The following is a 19,892-nucleotide window of genomic DNA, read 5'->3' on the forward strand; positions in this document are numbered from 1 at the left end:
TGGCTCCGGGCTCTCTGTGGCGCAGGTTGGCTTCCAAACCCTACTTTTTCACCTGCCCGCCCACCCCCGGTCACAGCATCGCAATGTGTTTGGGCTGTCTTTTTCCCTCCGTCGATTCTTCAGTCAGTGTTTTTAAACAAGGCACGCTTATACGCTCCTTCATTAACCATTCGTTACTTTGAGCGTTCGTTCTTAATTTGTGCTCGTCCTTGTATTTATTTTGCGTATTACTATTTATTCAAGGTCAAACCGTATGGAGTTGGGACTTTATTTATGTGAAGATATGATGAGGACTCTGTGATGCTGTTCCTTTCCTCCTCCTCCTCTCCCTCCCACTCCTGTGCCTGCCTGAGCGTTTCTGTAGAAGGCTTTTAAAAGAATAGATGAGGGTCATAAAAAAGTACTTGCTGACCACTGCCTCCAGTTTTTTTGTATAATTGAAATATAGTGGTGAATTCCTCTAATGCAAACAGAAAGTCATCTTAAAGAATTGATTGCCTGAGGATGTAATTTTTGGAACAAGTTGTACAGGGAATGTCTGTTATGTGTGCAGGTGAGTGGCGTAATCTACCTGTTAGAACTGGGTACCGCTGAAAGTACCTGTGAGAGGATGTGATGGTAGAGAGCTGCTGTTTGTGCCTTGTGTCACACAGGTGCCTTGCATGGCTGCTCAACTTGCTTGATGAAATCTTCAAACTTTAAGGAAACTGAAAGAAGTAGTGAGCTCGTTAGATTCCAGTGGAATTTAGGTAATACCATGTCAGAGGTGAAAGAGATGGTGTTAAAGTGAGGTGCTGGAGTTCGGGGATGCTTCCCAAGGAAGGCGGGCAGGGCTGTGTCGGGGTGTGCGGTCCCTGCTGTTCTCGGCTGGTCCGCGGGGCTGAGGCCAGCTCAGAATGCACAACTTTGTGTCTTTGCGGGGGCCGGCTCGGGGTGTTAAGTGCTGAATTTCCCTGAGGATGCAAGCAGGGGGATGCTGTGCCTGCCTGTACCTTACATAGTGCCGAGCTGGTTTTAGAGCGTTGTGCAAGTTGCTGCTTTTACTGCTGCAAACATAAGCAAGGAGAGCATGACCCTGCTGTGAGTTGTGACGATTTTGCTGCTTGCTTTGGTGGATAAAGTTTCCATTGTTAATTATTACAGAAATTATCGAGACACTGTTCTCAGCAGTCTTTTCTGCAAGACGAGGGAAGTGCAGGAGATTGTACACTCTGCTTTTTTTGTCTTGGTTCTCTGAGGGGAAGCTGCGTCTAGTCGTCTTCCTACATGAAAACAGAGGATTTTCTTTTTTAGATCACAGCATTGAAAAGCATTTTCTGAAGAATCAGAAGTAAACATCATTCATTAGTAAACTTCCTCTTCTGCTTTGCCTCGATGGTGTTTCAAAGATCCCATTTCACTCTGGTAATGGAAGACCAAAAGAGCTGTTAAGCTCCATCTGTATGCATGAGGGTAGGTGGTTGATTTGTACCCTGGGGCCATATTATCTGCTATTTCATTACTTCTGGATCAGTAATGATATTCAGGAAAACGGTATTTGTAGTGACTGCTTTCTAGGGATGCCTGCTCACTAGAAAGCCTCGCCGATAAGATCGTGCCTGCCGCGTGTTTGCTGACGTGCTGCGCTGGCAGAGGCACCCGGGCTGCTGCCTTCAGTGGCACAGAACTTTTGGGGTTTCTGGGTGAGAAATGGGGATTCCCAGGGTCTCCTTGCTCCTTAATGGAATTTTTTTTTTTTTTTTTTTGCTTAAACAGTATTTGGTGGCTTACTTGCCCTCAGGTGAGCTGAGCTCTTGTGCATGTTTAGACGCTTTCTCCTTTAGTGTTTGGGCACAGCTGCAACTACCCCAGTGGTTGGGAGCAGAGGAGAGCACATGAGGAACCTGAGTTGGGGCAGAAGAAATGTCCCAGATGCTGCAGGTACCCTGTGCCAAGCTCAGTGCTGGATAATAGCACAAAGGTAGCCATGTAAGAGTGGTTTTGGGCAGAGAAAAACCCAGGTGGTGATTGTACTTGGGAAGCTTTTGCCTCCCTGTTGGTAGGTGAGCAGGGGGGTTGTGGTGGAAGATGTGCTGTGATGTGAATGGTTTCATCCCGGTGTCCAAGGCAGCTAAGCTTGTCTGGCTTTGTAGGCTGTAAGCAAAGAATGGGATAAGAAAATGCCAAAAAAATAAATTACCCTGAGTTGACAGTGCTTCACTGACACCACAAGTGTCTGCTTTGCTTCCCTGCCCTGAACTGCTGCTGGCATCCCTGTACCTTAACTGAAGTGGATTATGAAAGCTGTGCAACAGGGATGCTGTTTCAGATTAAAGAGGTGGTGGAAATGCCCCCAGGCTGTTGTTCAGGGAGGTAAGTTTTTTATTCCCCATTAGAAGTGTATGCTGGGCTTCAATGGGTTGTGCTCAATGCTGCGGTTGGGGGAAAGCAGAGACCTGTCTGCTTGAGCCACCTGACACAGAGCTGGTTTGGGGAACGTCCCCAGGCATCTTGCAGGTGAGGGAAACTGACCCCATGGACTGCCTCAAAGTGTGTTCAAAAACTGTGTGTCTGGCTTGTCAGTTTGCAGGAACTTTATTGAATTTTGGGGGGCTTGTTCCAGTATGGTGAGACGAAAGCATTGTTTTCACAAGACAGAGCTGCTCTGTGGTTTGTTAAGGTAATAGAAAATGAAAAGTTGTCTGGTTCTGGCAGCAGTTCACAGGCTCCGGTGCTGCCGGGTGCGGCTGAGGATGGGGAGTCCTGCTGGGGCTGCCTAGGGGTGAGAGCTTGTGTGTTTTTCCTCTAAACCAGAGAAGCTGAGAAGCTGTGGATGGGCTGTCATGCCTCATTATAACTGAGTTTTATGATACAATGGCATCAGACTTCATGGCCAAGCTCTGTGCAGTTATGTGTGTTTCTCGGTGTTCCAAGTCCTCCACATTGTTGAGTTTTTGCCCACACATCATTGCTTCAGTTCTTTACCTGAACTTTGAGAATATTGATTTTTTTTTTTTTTTTTTTTTTACTGAGATTGCATTCCAGCTTTTCTGTTATTTGCCCCAGTATCATGTAATGGAAGGTAACTGTGAAGGTGGGGTGTGAAATGGGGGTATGATTGCCAGGGGACACCAGGATGGAATTGAGGGATGCTGAACTCTGCTGGGCTCCTTCTGGAAGCTGGGCATCCCATCTCATCCAAAGCTGCTTCTAGGGTGGTGAAGTGGGTGCTGTGGCAGGAGAAAAAGATGAAGCACCACAGGCAAAAGAAGTACTGTTTATTTGAAGAAAAAAAGGAAACCCAGGAGTTGTGCCAGAGGATGAGAGCCGTGTGGGTCATTTAGAAGCAGGAGCTCTGCAGGGAAGGCAGGTTTCTCTGCTTGCTCTGTGAGGCTGCAGAGACCCAGCCTCTGAGTCACTGCTGACCTGTCCTACCTTACTTCTGTGTCTAAGCACAAGTGCCCACTGTCTGCGGTCTGGTTTGGAACAAGAGAGCAAAAAAATACTGTGCTTTGGACTGGCAAGCTTATCAAGAGTATGCTGGTAATGCTCTTTCTGCTTTGAATGCTTCCTTATTGAGTCATCTTCAGACATTCTTTTGTACTTCTGCTGTATTTAGTTAAAACACTTGATTATTAAGGACATGCTGCATCATTTTTGTTGGGAATGCTTTTAGTTGTGCTTCTTTTCCATTGTGATTTTTATTTGTTAAGCTTTTGTTCTGATTGAAACAAAATCTTCTGCAAATTTTTTTTGGAAAAGCATCTTAGTTTTTCTTTTCAGTCCCATCTAACTACATATTTGTGTCTGAAAATAAGGTAACTACTTTAAAAGGGGATTGTTTTTTTTTTTTCTACACCATCTGCACTGACAGAACAGGCAGCTCTTTTGAGAAAGTGAATGGAATGGGTAAGGAAAGAGGTTCAAGGGCCACCAAAAAGTGAACAAAAAGCTGTCTTAGTGATGCAGGGCCAGAATGTGTGTGTGAGGTGTTGTGCCCATGCATGTCCCAGGCAGGTGGGGAAGGAATCCTACACGAGATGAGCTGCTGTCTGACCCCTGTGGTGGCTCCCTTGGTTGTGCAGACTCTGTTGATAAAGGCAGGATGTGCAAACCCATATACAGTGCAATGAGGTATCTCATTGTAACCTGAAAAGCTAGAAAGAAGCAGGAGAGAGGGAAAAGGGTTTTACAGGTGGAATGAAGATTTAAAGGTACTTAAAAACTACGAGAAAATGGAGAAATAGTCACTTTCCTGACTCAGTTGCTTAAACAGAAAATGTTTGTGCAGGAAAGGGATATTCTCTTAGGGAATAGTGGATATTTTTGAAAGGTTGAATGTAGGATAACTTTATGTGGCAAACTTTTGATCCCACCCTTGTTAGGAGTGAGGGGGGATTCCTTATGTGTCTTGAGGTTGCCAGGAATGGACAGAAAGACACAATGTGCCATTTGGCTCTGTCAGACTGGCATAGCCTTCCAAAAGAAAGATAAATGAAACAGTCTTTTCACTCGTTAGGTATAATTGTGGCTGTTTCTGATCCATCTCCCACAATAACCTGTAATTCACATTGGCATTGTTTCAGCACATGGTGACAGCAGTGGGGAATTCTGTCTGCTGTGTGTTCAACAGGGATTTCTGGAGAGGATAAGTTGCCACAGCACGCTGTGGGATATATAAGTGTGTGTGTGTGTGTGTATATATAGTGGGATATATAAGTGTGTGTGTATATATATATATGTATATATATGTATATGTAATTTTTTGTCCATGTATAACAGGACAGTGGTACCGAGTCTTTAGATAGATGTTTTTATCTTTGCTTAAGTATCTATTTTAACTGAATTGCTGGGTTTTCATTGCAAAATTGATGTCAACAGATAGCAGAGAACAGAGCAGAGAGCCTGAGGGCACTGCAGTGTGGGGGAAATGACTCCTGGGCATTAACATATGCCTTTTGAAACACTTCTGAGAGCTGTAGGCTGCAAATATTTATGATTCTGTAATTGATTTCAGGTATCTGTAGTAAATAGGATATACACCTTTGGTAAAGGAGGAAGCAGCAGTCTCTGTGATTGCCATTTTCTCCAGCAATGGTGCAGTTTATGGAGCATCAATTTTTAGTGTGTGATATTTATTCAGGAAAGAAAACTTAGGTGGTGGGAGGCTTGACAGTCATGGCAAACTTTATTTTACAAAGTCATCCTAACAGAAACATGCAATAGGATTTCTTCTTGTGCCTTTTTTTTTTTAATCTGTGTGTGCTTTGTTTTCCTATTTAAAATTTTTTCTGTGTTCTGCCTTGTGAAATGTTTTCTGTGTTCTGCCTTGTGAAATAGTCAAAAAGATCACCTGTCCTGTGTAGGAATATCTATTGAATTAAACTACTGTTAATAAAACAGAGAACACATCAGCTGTAATGGGTGGAGGAGCAGCCTGAGGATGTGGCACAGTAAGGGTGAGCACTATCCCACTGTTAATGAACGGGATTAAAACTGGCGCTCATGGGCGGGGGAGGCTCTCCACGGGGATGGAGTCTGTTCTGTGCCTGGCTTTTTGTCTCTAGGGGCTTGAAACAGAGCTCTCTTCCAGAGCCTTTCTGAAGCTCAGCACACATGATTTGTATTCTCCCAGAGAGTAATTTGTCAGGAGATGAACAGCAATATGCTCAGTGTTTGCTGCAATAGGAAAGACAAGTCCAGTTAAAGACTTATTTCTTGGAGTAAAGTAATTTTTAAACTTTCCATCATAAAAAAAAGTCATAAATACCCCTGCCTGGCCTAGATTTTTTTTTCCATCTCAAGTACTTTGGTGGCAAATTCAGGTGTGCAGGAAATGAAGCAGCCCAGAGCTTCCAGCTGGGGAGGACGCAGGGTTGGTCCCATTGCTCATGAGAGGTCACTGGCTCAGAAGTCAGATGATTTGGGAACTTGGAAAATTTGTCTAGACATTGCGATGTATTTTTAAGTAAAACTTTAATGCAAAATGGAAATTGAAACAAAATAAACAAAAGGTTAATTTTCCCTGAAACGAAGCCATAATTTTTCCGTAATAAAACTTGGCTGACTAAATGAAAGCTTTAGTGTTGATTTCTAGCAGAGGCAAAAACAAAATAAGCATTCAATTCTAGTTCAGTTTTTTTCCTTTGGGAAGGGATGTGTGGGGTGTGTTGCACTTCTTTTTTCTCTTTTTCTAAATTTTTTTTTTTCATTAACAGTGAAGCCAAATCATGTCCAGCTCTCTGTGCACTGAGGCTTTCTGTCTTCCTGTTGCTTCTTTGGGGCAGAGCTGGGAATGATTCTTCTTCAGTATCTGGTGTAAATTAGGTTTTATGCCCAGATTGAATGGGACTCTGAGCCACCTGATTGAGTGGAAAGGTTCCCTGCCCATGTCAGGGGGCTGGATGGGATGATCTTAAGGTCCCTTCCAACCCAAACCATTCCATGTTTCTATGATTCTGTTGAAATTTGGTACTGGGATGAGGGAAAAGGGATGTGTGAGTGACAACCAAGAGAAGATGGCAGCTTGGAATGGAGCTGTGATGTGATGGGAAGGAGTTTTGGGGAGTGCCAGTGGGAACAAGAGAGGCAGGCAAGTGAGCTGGTGTTCAGGAATGGGTTTGGACTGTAAATGTGTTCAGAAAGAAGTGGCTTGAAGCCTCTGATTGGCAGGGAGGGAAGAAAAGACATGAAAAGGAGACATGATGCAACTTTGATTTTAGTTATCTGCAGCAAAAAAAGGGATGTTTTGTGCCACTTTGACTGTGAAGGAAATAGGAGCCACAAATGAGAGGTTTAATGAGCAACAGGATGGAGACAGACACGGTGGAGGCTTGTCAGGATTTGTTTTTTCCCTTAAAATCTGTAAAACCCTATTCCCATCCTTCAAAAAGCCTCTATATATTTAGGAACATCAATGGTAATATATCATGTCAAATTCGTTTGTTATATCTGCTTCTATCATGTCTAATTTTGGCAGGAATTATAACACTAATTACATTTACTGTCAAGTTGATTGCCCCTTCCCTGTGCAGCTCTAGCTGAGCCTGTCTTGCTCTCTGTTTAAATAGGTATAACTTTTTTTCCCTGGCTATTTGGAAGAGTCTTGGCTGTGGAATACCCTTTCTCTGGGTCTAGAGAAATATCAGCTTTTCAGTCTTCCAGATGAGCTGTAACGACTTTCTTATCAGAGAATGTTTAAAGGAGAAAGGTATTGATTTCTTTCTATCAGATTTCTTTTTTTTTTTTTTTTTAATTTGAGAGAGGGATTGGGATGGATAGAATATGTGTATATATATATATATTTCTTTTGGAGTATATGTATGAGGTATTTGCCACCTTGTAAAAGACTACCATATGTCCATATGTTAATTACTTGTTGAAAAGAAAATGCAAGATGCTTTGTGGGGCAGTTTTGAACATGACATTGACCATTCTTGGTTTTTCAGGGTATCAAATCAGCCTCTGTGTTTGACAGCTTAAAATACAGATTAGATGAAGACAGTGCATAGTAGACACATTATTTTGATTCTGGGATGCTCTTTGTGAATATTTCTGAAAGAAGCAACAGGGCAGCTGAGTAAGAAGCTGTGGGGAAAAATGTGAGGCAGGAAGGTTGAGTGGGGAGTGATATTAACAGGAATAAAGAAAATGGAACTTGGCACTGTGGCTTCACTGAAAATAATCATAGCAATAGGCATCCTCCTGCAGAGGATGATGAGGGGGAATGCAGTATGGGATGCAGAACTTCTATGGAAGCATTTTCAAAGTGTTTTGCCAAAACACCTCTGGAAGGCAGAACCTGAACTGCAGTAGGTTTGGAAGGGCAGAGTTTGGGAAGCATCTGATCCTGCAGAGGAGCACATTTGGAAGTGAAAAATTTGGAAATTACTTTTCCAAAATGAACTCCAGTTTGAGGTTAGGAAGATACAAATAGTGACTATTTTCTGCTAAACTTGAAAAGAAAAATCCGAATAACACTACTGGGACTGAGAGTTAAAGGTCAGAAACTCTGAATAGCAGCATTAATTGCTCCCTTTAAAGGATATAAAGGATCAGAGTCTTTCAGGGCTTGTCTAAGGAGGAGAGCAATATTAATGTCAGTAAAGGATGATGCAGCAAGACTCAAAAAGGGGAGGGGGGAGGTTTTTTCGTTTATTACTCCAAAATAAGATGAACCTTCAAATTACTTGGGTGTAACTTTTGAAGTATTGCAGTGTTGCTTCAGTTGTGTGTTGTGTTTAATACTTTTTATTCCATTGAGCAGGATCAAAGTGCAAGAAATATTACCAGCAGGATTAGATGTTGCAGTGCACACAGGATTGCCTCGGCCCATCCAGTGCAGCGAACTTATTTCCTTATTTTTTAAAGGTTTAAGCTCTTTGTTGAGATTGTTATCACAGCCTTTCAGCAAATGATGCCACACTTGATTTCTCACCTTTGTAATCTTCAGGTTTGAACCAGTTTTTGCAGGTTGTGCTCCATTCTCTTAGGTGGTGTTTTAGTGTTACTGACTCTAATTAAGAAATATGGGGTGCCTCAGAAAAAATGAATTATCTTATGCATACTCCTACTGTTGCTGACCTCTTATCAATAGTTCAGGCTATGTGGGAAAAATGTAAATATTGAGGGCATCAATGATATACGATAGAACTTGTTGAAATGGATTATGCATTTTTAACATGGTGATAATTTTTAAGGAGCCTGGGTTTCCACAGCTGCCTGTGAGATTCTGTATAATAATGAGGCTATTTCTGCTTTCCTTCACTCACTCATATATTCAGAAGATTACTTACATGCTTTTTCATGCAAGGAAGGGTTTGGAAATCAGAACTTCTCAGTGCTGAAGAAACAAATAAAAAGCTTTGTTTTATCTACAGTTAGATTTGCAAAGGAGTCCTTGTTGTAAAAGCACCTGATGCTAAAAATGTTGTTGGGTTTTTCTTACTCATTTTCTTTGCATGAGAAAAACCCTGTTTTCTCTAGGGAATGAGGAGAGTTGAGGGGAAATTATCTTAATTTTCAAACAAGAATGCTTTTAAAGTATTTACATTTGTTTAACTTCATAGCCATGGGTGGCAGATTTCTTTTTCTTCTCTTGATTTCATATATGCTTCTTGATGATCTGCTGAAAAAGATTTAGATTTGGCTTTTTCAGTTAAAATAAGAGAAAGTACTTGCCTGCTGACTATTTTTTTTTTTGTTTAACTTCTAGGAGCTTGCCTTCACTGGGATAGATTTTAGATTTTGTAAGCAAATCCTGTTGGACTATGCAATGATGTGTTTGGATTAAGTTTCCTTCCTATTGCACATTCTAGAGGAAAATGTATTTTCTGTTAGTCTGGTAGATGGTTGTATAGGATAGATTTTGATTGCTTCTGAAACAGCAGAAGTCTCCTAGGCAATTCTATTAAATCCCAGGTAGATCAAGGGAGGGGAGGGAAAGGCTGGGCTCAGGTGAAATGTGTGTGAAGCTAAAAAACTTCTGATGCTGAGGATCTGGCATGGAATGTGGTAAGTAAAACATAAGGTTGCATACAAAAGATGGTTAAAAAGTTGTATCCAATACTTCCAGCTCTTTCAATACACTTTTAGAGTGCCTCAGTGTTCTTGATTTTTGCATTTTTCTCTCTGTATTTTTGTGATTTCTCTAAAGATGGCGTGAGCTTGCCTGTTGGATCAAATAACAATGAAGAAGGAAAACACGTAAGCTTAAACTCAACTTTAAATACTTGAAGTATTTAATTATAGTAAGTGTATTAAAAGAAAAGTTCAGTTGATATTTGGCAGAGCCAAGACTTATCTGCTTAGGATGGACAGTGCAGACCTCATCAGGCAGGTGTTCAAGATCTGGTGTTCTCCCTGTAGACTGGATTTTTGTGCTAACAATGTTTGCAGTTATGCATTGTTGAAAATACTTGCATTTTCTGTGGATTCAAATCTCTGAAAACAAATGGTTGCAGGTTGAAATATTGGCAGCCTGGCAGGGTATTTAAGCTTGCACTGTAGATTACTGTTATATTTGTTTACTATCTGGGGATGCTGCTTGCAGAGCTAAAAACCCTCTGAGCTGATCGTTATCAAGCTTGTAAAAGGAGTAGCAAAGGAGGAGTGTCAAATTCCGTCTGACATCCGAATAAAGGTTTTTTTTGAAGTGAGCTTATCTAAAACTTAAAAAAATAATACAGTAACTAATGCCTGACCTTTTAATTAAAAGTTCACTGTTTTTTTTTAGGAGTTAGTTCTGTCAAGATACTTTTGCAGTGTAATGCTCTTGGTGGCAGAGGTTTTTGTATTCTCCTCGACGGATGAATGATTAATGATCTCAACACTGCCTTCTGGATCACCTTGTAAGAGGTCTCCTTCATCAATCTGGCAAGGGGATTGTATGGCAGTTTGCACCCTAATTACAGTCCCCAGCTGGGGATGTGCTGCTTAACAGATTACTTGCAGCAGAACTGGAGTCAGTGCAGATATGGATGGCCACGCAGTTGTTTGATGCCGGGCTTCTAAAATTAGATTTCCTTCTGGAAAAAAACATCCACTTCATATAAGCAGTGCAGCAGATTAAAGTGTTTAGCTGGAATTAACTCTGTAACTGAAAGGTTTAATAATAACAGCGCTTCTGTGTTTCCCTGTTTTCATTGTTTCCCTTCCCTTCTCTTGCGGTCTGATAGACCAGGGCAGTATTGCAAGCCAGAAATTTTATTACTAGTGGAAACATTAAGGTATTCCACAGGGCAAAACAAAAGTGATTCAAAAGGTGCTTTTACAGATAATAAGTTTTAGCATTGAGCAGTTTACCCAGAAGGCAACAGATTATTTCTAGTGGTCTGTCATTATTGTTGGCCTTTTTTTCTGGCTCATTTGTGGTGTAATGCTGCTCTCAATTAAGATGTATTTCGGTGAGAACTATGAATGACAATGTCCACCAAGCATATTGCTAAGCATATACATCCGTGCCTACTGCTCAGGCTGACAACTCTCTGAGTGTGTTGCTGAGAGACAGCTCATTTAAGGACTAAGGCAAGGAGGAAAACTTGCACAGGATCCAGCCAAACACTAAAGCAAAGTGCCCATGTGGTATTTGAAAATGGCAAGATTTTAGGCTTGGGAAGGATGTAATTGCCAAATGATTTTCCAGGTTTGTATCAGTGTTTTAGGAGTCAATATTGCCAAAACAGATAACATTGTGAATATCATGACAATCTGGGAAAAAAAAAATTCTAAGGTTTTTTTTTCAATGATAGGAATTTATTTTCATGGTCTGAGGGTTTAGGTGCTGGCAACTTCCCACTGAGTGACATGTACTGGAAGGATAAAGGCAGTAGAGAGGGGTACCAGTAGACTAAGGATGGAGGTGGAATATTAACTATTTGTGCTTATATCCTGAAGAATATGAGAATTGAAGAGATTGATATTTGTGCTTAGGACAGTAGAAACCTTCAGCAGTGCAGTGGCTGCTGTGAAGGTGTGGGTGTGAATGTTTGACATCATCTAACTTGAAAGAGGAAAAAAAGTCTTTACTAGTCAGTGAAAAAATTAGATGACTGTAGCTGACCTGTGGTTTAATGCTGTGGAATGGCAGCGAGTCTCAAGAGTCTTCTCCCTTTGTGGGAGCTTGACTTTTGGAGTATGGGAAGGAGCTGATAAGTGTGTGTCAAGTAGGAGTTTATCACTGTGTTATCCTAGGTTTGGAAGAAAATCTCGGAAGTTTTTACTCCTAGAGATGGTCAGTGATTGGTTATGCTGTATTTACTCTTTCTAGGTTTCCCTCCCATGAGGAGTGGAGGAGTTGACTGTAGAGTTGCTGTATTGTCTGGAAATCACATACACTCTATGGTAAAAACACTTGCAAGAGATGGTTTGGAAGGCTCTGGTTTCTGTGACCCAGGTTTGCCCTAGGTTGAGACTCAGGGCTTTCCCTGTTCTGCTTCCCTCTTGCTCCTTTGACTCCCACCACAAGTGAACAGTCCTTCAGTGCTCCATCCTCTCAGCTAAAAACTAAAGGCTGGCTCTTCAGCTTCTTTTATTGTCTTGTTAAAAAGCAGATGCAGTGTTTCCTCCCTATCAGTCTTCTAGATGGGGGAGCAGCACAGTTTGGTGTTCTTGTGAGCTTCATCACTCTTCTGTTTGCAGAAGCAATTGGAAGGAAATGATCCAGGTCGTCGTTATTACTCATATTTTGTTTTTTTCCAGTTCTGCAGCTTCAGCTCCTTATTTGAGCTGCGTTGGCACGTCATGAAGCTCCACATTTCGGTCTGTAGTCGTGCATATTAATAGCCCAGAGCTGCACAGCCTCTCCCTGATCTTGGTTTGCCATGGTGGCTCTCTCAGGTTTTGTTCCAGGACAAATACATTGTAGGTACTCAAGAGGAAAACATTTTCTCCTAAATTATTTTAGCAAATGGAAACCCTTTTTTACTCTGGCTGAAGACTTTGTCTTGGCTGTAAGCCTGAGAGATTTAAACATTTGCAGTTCCTTTTATTGTTCAAACCTGTGCAGCATATTTTAAGTGAGCGAGCAGTCTGTCAAGTTACTAGAAATCATTACTTTGCCAGAGAGTTATCGAATGGATGTGAAAACAGGTGTTTGTCAGATTTTTACCTTCTGGACTGAATATTTTTGATGTTTGGGAACTTTTATCTGCAGTCAGCCATTGTGCTTTGGAGAGGAGAAGGCTTAATTCAGATTATCTGAGCAATCAGGGAGCAGAGATGCGGGTCTGTGATTCATAATTGAAATTTAGCCTTTAGATTAACTTCATTAGTATGCTGTTGAACAAGGACAGGATGTTAATAAATGAAAAAATCCTTCTGGGTTTAAGCACCAAGAGCTGCAATAGGTCTTTGCAGTTCATGAAGAGTTTTTATTTTTGCTGTGACAGCATTATTTTTGATTTGCCCATGCTCTTTGTCTTTATTCCTCAAAATTTTACAGAGATAAATAGAGAAAGTTTTATCTGATGTGAGATTAATCCCAAGATTCTTCTAGTAAAGCCATGTTCACAAGCCCCTCTGAGATCAAGAAAAGGAACATTGAAAAATAGACTTCAGTTTCCTTTCTAACTGATGATTTAGAGTAATGAGTGAAACCTGACTTATATTCTTCAAAGACATGAAACTTTCTGAGGAACTAGAAACTACAGAATCTTCAGTCATTATCTTATAAATGTTTATAAAATATTTATTCTACTGAGATGACAAATACTGATTTCTGATTACTTTGTAAATTCTTGATCTTGAATTTAATTAAAGGACTTTTCAAACCTATATGGTTCTGTGTATATCTCACAGTAGTCCATGGGCCATCAGCATAGAAGGAAATATTCAGACTTCTCCAAGTAGAATTTTCTTGCACGAAATGAAGGCTAATGTAGTTGAGTTTTAAATGACTATGCTGTAATGGAGGAAATTATAATTGGCTTTATTTGTAAGAGGGTTTTTGCATTTTTATGTAATGTTTTTTATGCTTTTCATGGTTTTATGAAAGATTTTGATAGATTCTCATTCATCTGTTGTAGAGCAGTACTAAGAAAGTAGGTTCACCAAAAAAAAAAAAAAAAAAAGCCAGTTACCAGAATGGAAAAGAAGATATTAGGGATTTTTGGTTCCTTCCCATCTTCACAGTTGCTCTTGATCTGCCTAAAACCTGTAGCAGAATATTTTGAGTTGTCTGTACATTCACTCTTCAGCAGAGAGTCGTGCACTTGATGTAATCCTCTGTGCTTTGAGGTGCTGAGGCATCTGCTTCTGCAGGCAAGGATTATGGATGTAGCTTTTCTTCCTGCATTCAGCCTTGAGGGAAACACAGATTGCTGAACAACAGAGCAGATTGGTGTCTGCTGCTTGAAAGGCTGGGAGCTGAGTTTGAACTCCTGCATGGAGCCTGTGTGGGCCTGCAGGGGTTTGGGAAGCTTTGGGAATTGCTGTGGCTGAGAGTCTGGGATAAGGGCAGTTTGGAAAAGAGAAGTGAAGAGCAGAAAGTCTGTGTTGTAATGAGTGGTGTGTAGAGACCTTCAGCATTTCCTTCAGTACTAGGAAAAGCACAGATTCTGATCTGACATACAGCAATGAGCTATGTTGCATTTTTCCACAGGGCTTGGCATGGGAGAGCACATGCTTAAAAAGCTCTAGAAAGCTGTGACTGAGAAAACATAGCTGGTATGGGGCAGCTTAAGATATATGGAGTCTAATATCTTCCATTGTTTATCCCTGTGGAAGATGAGTCCTAGCCAGTAGACATAGCTCACATCCCAAAATGTCTTAATTCTCACAAAAAGCTGTTGGGAAACCTTGACTTGAGATACACTGCTGGAGTGCAGTGGGGGAAAATTGCACTTTCAGTGGTTTCTAGCTCACTACAACCACTCTGTAGGAGAAGTGAAATGATCCAGGCCCAAAAATATAAATTAAAAGTAATTTTAAATGTGCTTCCTATATTTTTTTTTGCATATTTGCTATGTCTTTGAGCATCAGAAGCCTGATCTGTAAGAGTTTCCATTTTTCTAAGAGAAAATGATGCAGAGGGAAAGAAGAAAGAGAGCAAAGGGAGTAAATTGGAGAACTGTGGACTTTAGGTAACATTTAGCTGTAGTCCAGTAGTACAAAGTTTGAATGATGAACTACCTGCTTGAAGACCAAAAGATAAACTCGATCTTCCCATAATCGTTAACATTACACTTGATAGATGCTGTGAGAGCAAGCAGTGAAGATATTTAAATAAGGGATGCTGATGGCTTTGATTCACTTAGTGAAGTGAGGTTTCCAATAGGAAAATAATGTGAGAGAAATACATGAAATGTCTAAAGAGATTGGGGAAAAAAAAAAAGTTCGTTTTTCAGGGCACCACTGTTGATGTTTCATTTTGACAAGGTGCTGTAAATAAATTCCCTGGAGATCCTCAAGAGTCAAATATTCTTTTCCGTATTTTTTTTCTATAATTTAGAGCATTTCTGGTTACCAACATTTTTTTATTCGTCTTGATCCTTAAGTTGGATGGAATCCCCTCACCTTGGCAGCACCAGCAGGGGAGTATGTTTAGCCTTTGCACACTCTTGGAAAACGTGGGTCTGAGCAAGGGCACCCACTGCCAGGTCTTGGCTGTCCTCACTCAATAGCTTTGCCATGCTGAAAGAGAAATACATGAACTAGAGATCGTGCTTAGTTCAAATGGCACAATGCAAACAGTCATTTATGTGCAAGATCTGAAACAGTAAAATCCTGGATGGAGAAATGAGAGAAAATCTTCACTTCCTCGTTCATTTGCAAAGGTTAAAATGGGAAGGTTTCTCAGTGTGATGTGTTGGAGCCTCTCTTGATGTGATGGGGGTCAAGTGTTCTTCTGGCATTCTTGATGCTTCTCATAGTGTTAACTGGGGAATATTCATGAGTATGCTGGTGTTTATAGCCAGTCTGATGAAAGATGCAGACAAATTTAACCTTTTAACTATAATCGAGTTTATTTTTCTTACTCAGGGGTTAGCGTGACCAGTGAACTAAAATAGATTGTGCTTTTTATTTATGCAGGTGAGAGGGCTTGAGGAAATGGCCTTAAGCTGAGATAGGGGAAATTCAGATTAGATATAAGAACAAAGCTTTTCCACTTTGTGGTGGAAAAGGGTGGTCAGGCATTGGAAGAGGCTGCCCAGGGAGGTGTTGGAGTGACCATCTGTGGAGCTGGATGATGAGGTTTAGTGGTTTAGGGGTACAGTGGCAGTGCTGGGCTGATGGTTGGACTGGATGATCTTAAAGGGCTTTTCCAACCTTGGCAATTCTATGATCCTTTGCAGATCCAAGTGTGTATAATTTTCTATATATAAAGTGATTACTTAATTACTTCTTACCTCAAAGAAGAATAAAACCCTTCTCCATCTTTTTAGTGATTTGACTGTCTCTGTATAAGGGGTCTCCTCTACTGAATCTTGTACCTTGCTGTAGAGAAACTGTAATTCCAAACACAAATACTTAAAATACTCATTGCTAATTACTGGTCCTTGATTGAGACCATATCACAATGACAAGTACCTGATGTAGTGTGACTGACCCAGTCCATAAAACCTCTAAGAAGCCATAACACATGGATATCCTTAATCTAATGAAAAATTATGGTAATAAAGTTTAGTTTCTGTAAGACAAATGTGTATGAAATATAACCACAAGTGGAGACCTTTCAGTGAACTGACAGCTTTTCTGCTCTCTCTTCATTCTCTGCGCCATTTTTTCTACTCATCACTTCTTTTCATGGACACATCCAAAAGATGAAATGCAAAATGGGAAAATGTTGAAACACACTGAAGTCAGTATGAGGTTTCTTGTTGGGAAAATGTTGAAACACACTGAAGTCAGTATGAGGTTTCTTGTTGACTTAAATGGGAATGCAAAAGCTAGAGGTCCTGTCCTTAGCTTTAAATACATTTCCCCTTGTATGGAAGCACTGTCTGGAAATAGACAATCAACATGCCTTGGAAGAATCTAAACAAAAATGAAAAGGCAAGAGTAGAGTCTGCTTCCAGCTTTTAATATAATTACTTTGATATTCCAGATTTTCATATCATCCTTTTCTTAAGCAATTCACAGAATCACAGCCCGAGTTTTCCGAATGTCTGCTCGTTTGTGGAAGGTATCCTGGTAGGCTGTTTCTATTGAAACAGAGCTTAATCTCTGGCTTCGCTGATCCTCTCTTTTAGTCAGAGCTGTCACCTACTTCAGGTCAGTTCAGGCACACTATAAATCAGGACCTTCTCACTAGTCAATCACTGATTGATTCAGTTTTGCAGCACTCCAAGGCAGTCGTTTCTGGTTTAAAACTGAGTTAATGTGGCCTAACATTAATGTAGGGTTGTGCATATGGCTGGGAGTTTGTGGATTCTGGAGCTAGGACTGCTTTGTTGCTGATTCACAGTGTGGGCATAGGCAAATGATTTTATGATTTAATGTAGAAATACTTGCTGTGCTTCGGTCTTTGTCTTTTCCCCCACTCTGTGTTAACTTGAGTTCTTTAAGGCCCTGGAGTTGGAGTGGTCAGAGTTATGTGGCCTCCCAGGTACCTGGAAGTACTTGGAGATGGAAAACCATTTACCCTGGTGTGTGCCTCAGATGGAGAAGTTTTTGCTAATGGAGCTTTAAAAAACAAAAAGCTATGTTTGCAAAGGCCTTGTACACTATTGCAGAATAATTGAAAGTAAGACTAAATGGAATTTTTATTTTCTTTTGAAGGTGTGGAAAGCCTTCATCCCATTCCTTGCCCTGTCTACACCACCACACAAATATTGGAAACCCTCAAATCCTTTGCAGTACTGAATAGTGGATAGCGAGTGCATCATGATGGGACTGAACTCTGCATGATAATATTAAAAGTACTTGGGAGGGACCACATTCTCTGATGTGCAGTTTTGATTTCTGTGCTTCATACTGGATAAAGACTTACTCTCAAATCTGTATTCCTGTGGAGGGAAGAGCTGTGTGTGATACTTGTGCCTCTCTGGGTTTCAAAGTTATCTCATGTGTATGTTCTGTAGCCTTTCCATAATCTCAGAAAATGGGAAAGCGCAGCTGGTGTGAAGATGCTAAACATTTCAGTTTATTAGTGAAAATAGAAAAATCTCTTGAAAAATATCCACCTTTTAAAATGCAACAAAGTTCAGACTTCTGTAATTGTTTCAAAATTGAATATGCTTTATAAGTAGTAACAAGTGAAACCTGTTTTCCTGAGGCAGATGAAACTACAAGGATAACCTATAGCAAATCAAAAGAAAGCAGGAAAAGACTTTCATCCTGCTATTTCCCTTCTTGCAGTCTGTGGGTCTTCCGCTGTGGTGTTCTCCTACTTTGAAATTGCCCCAGTTAGGTTGGTCTGAAGTTATTGTTGCTATGAGAGAAATGTTTTTTACATTACAAAGGTGTTTCATTTAACTACCCTTAGAAGGTGGGTATTTTTACAGTTGTAGTTCCATTTCCAAAAATACAGCCATCATCTCAGTGAGGGAAGTAAGGAAGTCTAAGAAATACATTTTCTGACAATATGTGGTATTTTTTTGTTTTTCAGGATGATTCTAAAATTCTGTTCTCTTGAAATAACAATGAGGAAATGCTTCTGGTTTTCTGGTTAGGAAAAAAAAGTGAACTATTCTGTCTAATCTGTGGAATATGCTTGGAACAATTCCAGAGCAGTGAGGGGTGCTGTGGGCAGCGAACAGGATCCTGCAAGGCAGACTGCCCTCGGTGTTCAACAGAGCATCTCTAACTTATTTAGCTCTTTTATGTCTCAATATTGGGTGTTGGCTGGGGAGTGATGGCTGCTGTTGTGTGCTGGGATTGCTGCTGGTGTCACAGGCAGCTGGATTGATGAATCAGGGCTCCCTGGGGGAGCTGTGCTCCCTGGGCCAGGCTGACACAGCACACGCAGCCACATTCTCAGCCTCCTGCAAGAGCACAGGCAGAGACTGTGGCCAAGCTGCACATTAGTCCAAAAAGGTTCTTTCTGTGCATCTTTAGCTTCTTTAAATATATGCCTGTATTTATGCCAGAGTTTCCAAGTAATTATTCTGTTAAAACATGAATATTTGAAGTAACTAAAACAAATGAGGTATGATAATGTGAAATACAATGGAATTTGCATAATCTGTTTAATAGATAGGAATTGTTACTGTGTTTAGTTTAATTTGTCATCATTTGCCCTGCTTTACTATTGTTTCGGATGCAAAAAAAATCATGTCTAAGTACTTACTCTTCCACAGAGGCTTAATGGCATCCATAAGGGAGTTGGTTGCCTGACTCAGGAATTTGTCTGCTCATGTTTCCACCTCACCTTCTCTTTCCTGGTTCCTTCTTGCTACTTTAGACTTTGACCATGACAATACTTGAGTGGCAGTAGCTGTAGAGATGAGAATGAACTGAAGCCAGCCCTTGTAAAGCAGGGAGTTAATAATATATTTATAAGATACTATATATAGGTACTTTGGTATCAATATATACTATTAAATAATGTATAAGGTATTTACAGGAAAGAAACTTCAGCTTTGCAGAAGCAATTGCACATACAATTACATGGCAATAAGCATCACATACTCTGTTGTAGGTATCAGTAATGTTAGACTGTTTAAAAACAAGTGGAAAATTGCTCTAAAAGTCCAAAATGGGCTAAATGCCATTGCAGATCTTGAAGCAGGTTATAAAATTGTTCAGAGAAATCTTTTGAGGTAGTAAACAGAATTTAAAAGCCCCACGTGACTTTCAAGTTGAGAATTGGAGCATCTTCTGTGAGAGATTTGTCAGTGTGGGAGAGCAGTGTTTTAGTGAGCTACTCCTAGAATAGATCCTGTGGGGAGCTCAGGATTATTGCAATCCTCTCCACCAAGTGTTGGGAATATTTGTTTGGCCTCACCTTCTTTAATAGAAGAAGTAAATGGTTGTGTGATAGGACTTTAGGGATTAAATAATGGGTTTTGATTATATGGAAGAAAACGGGAGCTACTCAGCAGTGTGGAAGATTGGTCTTCAACTCCAGTAAGGCAGGTGGCAGAAATCCCTGTGTAAATGTTAACACTTAATAAAATCAAAGCTTTTCTTTCTGTAATTTCACCATGTTTGCAGTAGAAAGGGGAAGAAGAGGTTAATAATTTATAGTATGAACAATATGTTGTTATAATGCAATTTCTGTTCAAAGGCATTAAGGCATGAGTATGTTTTCTACTTTCATACATGTAATCAAAACCAGATTAAAAAAACCACAAACAAACAGACCCCCAATTCCCCCTAACAAATCCCAAACAAAAAAAAAAACCCTGAAAATAAACAACCCAAAGGTCTGATAGATGTCTGCTTTGACCTGGGAAATCTTGTCCCATGTCCCATCACCTCATATTTAAGCTGGTTTTAGAGACATTTTTTTGAGATTGTTCTTGCTTGGAATA

General features: G+C 40.4%; 1 protein-coding gene across 1 annotated transcript in view; it reads left to right on the forward strand.

The window, feature by feature from the left end:
- Nucleotides 1–19,892, forward strand: part of THSD7B (thrombospondin type 1 domain containing 7B) — a 299,199-nt gene that overhangs the window by 475 nt on the left and 278,832 nt on the right. The window lies entirely within an intron of this gene.

This window comes from Molothrus aeneus, chromosome 7, assembly GCF_037042795.1.
Source record: "Molothrus aeneus isolate 106 chromosome 7, BPBGC_Maene_1.0, whole genome shotgun sequence".
Taxonomy (NCBI): Eukaryota; Metazoa; Chordata; class Aves; order Passeriformes; family Icteridae; genus Molothrus; species Molothrus aeneus.